Source organism: Ascaphus truei (genome assembly GCF_040206685.1).
Source record: "Ascaphus truei isolate aAscTru1 chromosome 12 unlocalized genomic scaffold, aAscTru1.hap1 SUPER_12_unloc_4, whole genome shotgun sequence".
Taxonomy (NCBI): Eukaryota; Metazoa; Chordata; class Amphibia; order Anura; family Ascaphidae; genus Ascaphus; species Ascaphus truei.
The window spans coordinates 336141-343809 of record NW_027453840.1 but is presented as its reverse complement, the minus strand read 5'-3'; the positions used below and the strand labels follow the sequence as shown (position 1 = coordinate 343809).

At 33.5% G+C, this 7669-nt stretch overlaps 3 non-coding genes across 3 annotated transcripts; 2 read left to right on the top strand and 1 right to left on the bottom strand.

Annotated features, from left to right (window-relative positions):
* The first annotated feature begins 2990 nt into the window (after positions 1 to 2990).
* On the top strand, positions 2991 to 3072 carry TRNAS-UGA (transfer RNA serine (anticodon UGA)). The gene has a single exon. It is a non-coding gene; the product is annotated as a tRNA-Ser (tRNA).
* Positions 3073 to 5513: 2441 nt separating this feature from the next.
* On the bottom strand, positions 5514 to 5606 carry TRNAI-UAU (transfer RNA isoleucine (anticodon UAU)). Its single transcript is given in 2 exon segments — positions 5514 to 5549; positions 5569 to 5606. It is a non-coding gene; the product is annotated as a tRNA-Ile (tRNA).
* Positions 5607 to 5984: 378 nt separating this feature from the next.
* TRNAS-UGA (transfer RNA serine (anticodon UGA)) lies at positions 5985 to 6066 on the top strand. The gene has a single exon. It is a non-coding gene; the product is annotated as a tRNA-Ser (tRNA).
* Positions 6067 to 7669: the final 1603 nt, after the last annotated feature.

The following is a 7669-nucleotide window of genomic DNA, read 5'->3' as shown; positions in this document are numbered from 1 at the left end:
TTGACTTTTTCAGTGGTAACGTGTTATTAAAAACTTCACTGCACTTTTCATTTTGTTTGTATCTGCTTGGCAAAGCAATCTTTACTTACTGGAATATGTGGCACACTAAAGAAGAAAACACTCTGAATTCTTCAAACATTTTCCAAGTTATACATTTTAGGGTGCTGCTGGCTGTAAAACATTTAATAAAGAACTCAATTTCAATAAATGCATTGTCTTCTATTGATAAGTATCTCTATGCTGCAACATAGTGCTAAGAGGTCATTTGTGTGCAATACTTTGCACAACATAAAATAGAAGAGAAACGGCTTACCCCTACAGAAATAACTTAAGGTGACAAAGGATAATGAGCACTTTAGTGTGAGAGTAAGGGAATTCTTCCACTTTATAATTACAGATAATATTTGAATTCTTCTTAAGGACTGTGCTAAGTACTGCATGTATTGATATGTGTACATTCTTTACAGTCTGCCAAAACTATATTGTTTAAATATAATGGGAATAATCAATGTTATAGTTCAACTGCTTATCACACTTCAGCACAAATAGCTTTTTGTTATGAAAAAGCATTTGTAATGTTTTATTGTTATCATTCACAAAAGATAAGCAGGGCTTTCTAAACCTGTTGAAGAAATAAACAACTTAGCATGAATTTTACTGAAAAATGGTCATTAATGTACTGTAATAATTGTACTGTAACTTCCTGAAGTTTACAGAAAATTAAGAAATTAATCAAATGTAAACTTTATGGAATCTTTTGTGAAACAGAATGATTCTCATTAAGAACAAATGTACTTTGTACTATGATATTAAATTCAGAGACAGAACATTTTATATTAAAATCAGATTTAATTTTTTGGGGGGTTCAATATGATCTTATAGGGGTTCTGTATGTTTTTGTCTTGCAGATTAACAATATTGAATACCTAATTCTTGGACATGTTTATTTTGTTGATAATTTTGCCATAGTCTGCATATTGATAGTTCCTTCTAGATACCCAAGAGATCAATGTTGGTATCCCTCCAACCTTTGTATGTCAAAATTGATCAAAAGCAGAAAAAAACAAGATACTGTAAATGCTGCACACCAAAAACTGAAAACTGTAACTGATACTTGTTGTTACTGGTGCTCTTGATCCAGGGGAGTCCCTGTGAATGACAGACTCCAAAGTCAGCAAATAAAAACAGAGGTTTCAGGGCTCTACGGATTTAAAGAATTTATTAAATCAAATACACAACGTTTCAACCATCAAAAAGTGGTCATTCTCACTTGAGTTAGACCATTTTTTGATGGTTGAAACGTTGTGTATTTGATATAATAAGTTCTTTAAATCCGTAGAGCCCTGAACCCTCTGTTTAAAATTGATCAAAAGACATGATTTTTTGAGTGAGTTGCAAAGTTCAAATGTTTTGGAATATTTTATTCTATGCTTAAGGCATTTAAAATCTCTTTAATATTAACATCAAGCTTTGTTCCTTCATATTTAATTTAACTGTGTTACTCAAATCTTCAATGTGGTTTTAGCATGTTTTCCTTTAGCTTGCTATGTAATTGGCAAAAAAAGAAGATTCTTTATTCCTCTTCTATGTTGTCATTTATGATTGCCCACTCTGATAAAGCATAAAGCATAAAGCAAGTAAAACTGAAAGAAAAGGTGGTCGTACATGCAAAACTTCTTTCAGCACTCTTGGTTTCTACCACATACAAGATCCACTCGCCTATAGCAATAAGAGAATTTATTCAATTGAAGACTCTGGTGAAATAGCATGGGGTTGTGCTACAGTGAGGATTAACTCTTAAGAGGGATTTATACTTGTTTGGATTTAAAAACAAAACGTAGAAAGCTTTTGTTCCAGCACCGCCATTCAGGTGCAAATTGTGTTTGAAAAAATATTTCAGGCTTGATTGAAAGGTAGAATGTGACTTTGCTAGGGTGAATTTTAACTCTTAATGGGGTTTTGTATTGAGTTTAGATTTGTTTATTAATCATTCTCAGGGGGTAGGAGGAGGAAATGTAATAACAACAGATTATTAGAGAGGTGAGAAGTGGTTTACATATGATGAACAAGATACGAATGTGAGAGGTGAATAATTGGGTTAAGAAGGGGGGATAGGCTGACCCTTACTTAGTACAGATAGACAGGATGCTCATTAAAGATTGCCTTTTTAGGATATATAAATCTGGAAATATATGTATCCTCTAGACCCAAATAATGAGTAGCATTGGCTCCACTGGTGTATTTTGATTTGAAAAAAGGAAGAATGTGCTTGGACAGCTCTCATTTTTTTATTTTTTTAAATCATACATCATCAATTACCAATATCTTCTTACCCACATTGAGACACCTATTGAATTTGACTGCTTTACATGCGCTCCAATGTAAGCCAAATAGCAAAATGTGGAAATGTTGTTTTTAATGTAAAAGATTACATTTTACAATTTACATCCATAGGCCTTTTATTTAACATTGTATACATTCAAACAATGCTATTGGTTGATGAAACAAAAAAAGGGTTTGCTTCAGGTGAGGCTTGAACTCACAACTTTAGCATAGCTTAGCATATACTGACATATAAGTACCGTGCGCTAACCGATTACGCCACTGGAGCATGTTCCTGTAATGATCCATCTTCTCTTGCCCCAATTGCCCTCTACCTCTGCTCTTTTAATCTCTGACATCCAAGTTAGATCATTTTCCCATTACTCCTTTTAATCCCTTTTCTTTTTTTTCTGCCTCAGATCTGTTTCATTCTGTACATTGAATGTGGTTAACAAAAAGTATTTCTCGTCATTGTTCAAAAACCCAATAGAAGCAACATTTTACAAAGATAATGTTGTTTAAACAATGTGTACAAACAAGTCATGTATTTCTCTTTATGAAAATGTTCTCATGGTTATTTAGTTCATATTGGTCATCATTCATTAGTGAGTGTTACCCATATCCGCTCAAGAGCTATCTGTGTGACTGTATTCAGTACTACCAGCTATGTTGTCATGGCCGAGTGGTTAAGGCGATGGACTTGAAATCCATTGGGGTTTCCCCGCGCAGGTTCAAATCCTGCTGACTACGTTGACTTTTTCAGTGGTAACGTGTTATTAAAAACTTCACTGCACTTTGCATTTTGTTTGTATCTGATTGGCAAAGCAATCTTTACTTACTGGAATATGTGGCACACTAAAGAAGAAAACACTCTGAATTCTTCAAACATTTTCCAAGTTATACATTTTAGGGTGCTGCTGGCTGTAAAACATTTAATAAAGAACTCCATTTCAATAAATGCATTGTCTTCTATTGATAAGTATCTCTATGTTGCAACATAGTGCTAAGAGGTCATTTGTGTGCAATACTTTGCACAACATAAAATAGAGGAGAAACGGCTTACCCCTACAGAAATAACTTAAGGTGACAAAGGATAATGAGCACTTTAGTGTGAGAGTGAGGGAATTCTTCCACTTTATAATTACAGATAATATTTGAATTCTTCTTAAGGACTGTGCTAAGTACTGCATGTATTGAGATGTGTACATTCTTTACAGTCTGCCAAAACTATATTGTTTAAATATAATGGGAATAATCAATGTTATAGTTCAACTGCTTATTACACTTCAGCACAAATAGCTTTTTGTTATGAAAAAGCATTTGTAATGTTTTATTGTTATCATTCACAAAAGCTAAGCAGGGCTTTCTAAACCTGTTGAAGAAATAACCAACTTAGCATGAATTTTACTGAAAAATGGTCATTAATGTACTGTAATAATTGTACTGTAACTTCCTGAAGTTTACAGAAAATTAAGAAATTAATCAAATGTAAACTTTATGGAATCTTTTGTGAAACAGAATGATTTTCATTAAGAACAAATGTACTTTGTACTTTGATATTAAATTCAGAGACAGAACATGTTATATTAAAATCAGATTTATTATTTGGGGGGGTTCAATATGATCTTATAGGGGTTCTGTATGTTTTTGTCTTGCAGATTAACAATATTGAATACCTAATTCTTGGACATGTTTATTTTGTTGATACTTTTGCCATAGTCTGCATATTGATAGTTCCCTCTAGATACCCAAGAGATCAATGTTGGTATCCCTCCACCCTTTGTATGTCAAAATTGATCAAAAGCAGAAAAAAACAAGATAAATGCTGCACAGCAAAAACTGAAAACTCTAACTGATACTTGCTGTTACTGTTGCTCCTGATCCAGGGGAGTCCCTGTGAATGACAGACTCCAAAGTCAGCAAAAAAAACGGAGGATTCAGGGCTCTACGGATTAAATTTTTTTATTATATCAAATGCACAACGTTTCAACCATCAAAAAGTGGTCTTTCTCAAGTGAGAACCCTCTGTTTAAAATTGATCAAAAGACATGATTTTTTGAGTGAGTTGCAAAGTTCAAATGTGTTGGAATATTTTATTCTATGCTTAAGGCATTTAAAATATCTTTAATATTAACATCAAGCCTTGTTCCTTCATATTTACTTTAACTGTGTTACTCAAATCTTCAATGTGGTTTTAGCATGTTTTCCTTTAGCTTGCTATGTAATTGGCAAAAAAAGAAGATTCTTTATTCCTCTTCTATGTTGTCATTTATGATTGCCCACTCTGATAAAGCATAAAGCATAAAGCAAGTAAAATTGAAAGAAAAGGTGGTCGTACATGCAAAATTTCTTTTAGCACTCTTGGTTTCTACCACATACAAGATCCACTCGCCTATAGCAATAAGAGAATTTATTCAATTGAAAACTCTGGTGAAATAGCATGGGGTTGTGCTACAGTGAGGATTAACTCTTAAGAGGGATTTATACTTGTTTGGATTTAAAAACATAACGTAGAAAGCTTTTGTTCCACCACCGCCATTCAGGTGCAAATTGTGTTTGAAAAAATATTTCAGGCTTGATTGAAAGGTGGAATGTGACTTTGCTAGGGTGAATTTTAACTCTTAATGGGGTTTTGTATTGAGTTTAGATTTGTTTATTAATCATTCTCAGGGGGTAGGTGGAGGAAATGTAATAACAAAAGATTATGAGAGAGGTGAGAAGTGGTTTACATATGATGAACAAGATACGAATGTGAGAGGTGAATAATTGGGTTAAGAAGGGGGGATAGGCTGACCCTTACTTAGTACAGATAGACAGGATGCTCATTAAAGATTGCCTTTTTAGGATATATAAATCTGGAAATATATGTATCCTCTAGACCCAAATAATGAGTAGCATTGTCTCCACTGGTGTATTTTGATTTGAAAAAAGGAAGAATGTGCTTGGACAGCTCTCATTTTTTTATTTTTTTAAATCATACATCATCAATTACCAATATCTTCTTGCCCACATTGAGACACCTATTGAATTTGACTGCTTTACATGCGCTCAAATATAAGCCAAATAGCAAAATGTGGATATGTTGTTTTTAATGTAAAAGATTACATTTTGCAATTTACATCCATAGGCCTTTTATTTAACATCGTATACATTCAAACAATGCTATTGGTTGATGAAACAAAAAAAGGGTTTGCTTCAGGTGAGGATTGAACTCACAACCTCGGCATAGCTTAGCATATACTGACATATAAGTACCGTGCGCTAACCGATTACGCCACTGGAGCATGTTCCTGTAATGATCCATCTTCTCTTGCCCCAATTGCCCTCCACCTCTGCTCTTTTAATCTCTGACATCCAAGTTAGATCATTTTCCCATTACTCCTTTTAACCCCTTTTCTTGTTTTCTGCCTCAGATCTGTTTCATACTATACATTGAATGTGGTTAACAAAAAGTATTTTTCGTCATTGTTCAAAAACCCAATAGAAGCAACATTTTGCAAACATAATGTTGTTTAAACAATGTGTACAAACAAGTCATGTATTTCTCTTTCTGAAAATGTTCTCATGGTTATTTAGTTCATATTGGTCATCATTCATTAGTGAGCGTTACCCATATCCGCTCAAGAGCCATCTGTGTAACTGTATTCAGTACTACCAGCTATGTAGTCATGGCCGAGAGGTTAAGGTGATGGACTTGAAATCCATTGGGGTTTCCCCGCGCAGGTTCAAATCCTGCTGACTACATTGACTTTTTCAGTGGTAACGTGTTATTAAAAACTTCACTGCACTTTGCATTTTGTTTGTATCTGCTTGGCAAAGCAATCTTTACTTACTGGAATATGAGGAACACTAAAGAAGAAAACACTCTGAATTCTTCAAACATTTTCCAAGTTATATATTTTAGGGTGCTGCTGGCTGTAAAACATTTAATAAAGAACTCCATTTCAATAAATGCATTGTCTTTTATTGATAAGTATCTCTATGCTGCAACATAGTGCTAAGAGGTCATTTGTGTGCAATACTTTGCACAACATAAAATAGAGGAGAAACGGCTTACCCCTATAGAAATAACTTAAGGTGACAAAGGATAATGAGCACTTTAGTGTGAGAGTGAGGGAATTCTTCCACTTTATAATTACAGATAATATTTGAATTCTTCTTAATGACTGTGCTAAGTACTGCATGTATTGAGATGTGTACATTCTTTACAGTCTACCAAAACTATATTGTTTAAATATAATGGGAATAATCAATGTTATAGTTCAACTGCTTATCACACTTCAGCACAAATGTTTTGTTATGAAAAAGCATTTGTAATGTTTTATTGTTATCATTCACAAAAGCTAAGCAGGGCTTTCTAAACCTGTTGAAGAAATAACCAACTTAGCATGAATTTTACTGAAAAATGGTCATTAATGTACTGTAATAATTGTACTGTAACTTCCTGAAGTTTACAGACAATTAAGAAATTAATCAAATGTAAACTTTATGGAATCTTTTGTGAAACAGAATGATTCTCATTAAGAACAAATGTACTTTGTACTTTGATATTAAATTCAGAGACAGAACATGTTATATTAAAATCAGATTTATTTTTTGGGGAGGTTCAATATGATCTTATAGGGGTTCTGTATGTTTTTGTCTTGCAGATTAACAATATTGAATACCTAATTCTTGGACATGTTTATTTTGTTGATACTTTTGCCATAGTCTGCATATTGATAGTTCCCTCTAGATACCCAAGAGATCAATGTTGGTATCCCTCCACCCTTTGTATGTCAAAATTGATCAAAAGCAGAAAAAAACAAGATAAATGCTGCACACCAAAAACTGAAAACTCTAACTGATACTTGCTGTTACTGGTGCTCCTGATCCAGGGGAGTCCCTGTGAATGACAGACTCCAAAGTCAGCAAAAGAAACGGAGGATTCAGGGCTCTACGGATTTAAAGAATTTATTATATCAAATGCACAACGTTTCAACCATCAAAAAGTGGTCTTTCTCAAGTGAGAACCCTCTGTTTAAAATTGATCAAAAGACATGATTTTTTGAGTGAGTTGCAAAGTTCAAATGTTTTGGAATATTTTATTCTATGCTTAAGGCATTTAAAATCTCTTTAATATTAACATCAAGCTTTGTTCCTTCATATTTAATTTAACTGTGTTACTCAAATCTTCAATGTGGTTTTAGCATGTTTTCCTTTAGCTTGCTATGTAATTGGCAAAAAAAGAAGATTCTTTATTCCTCTTCTATGTTGTCATTTATGATTGCCCACTCTGATAAAGCATAAAGCATAAAGCAAGTAAAACTGAAAGAAAAGGTGGTCGTACATGCAAAACTTCTTTCAG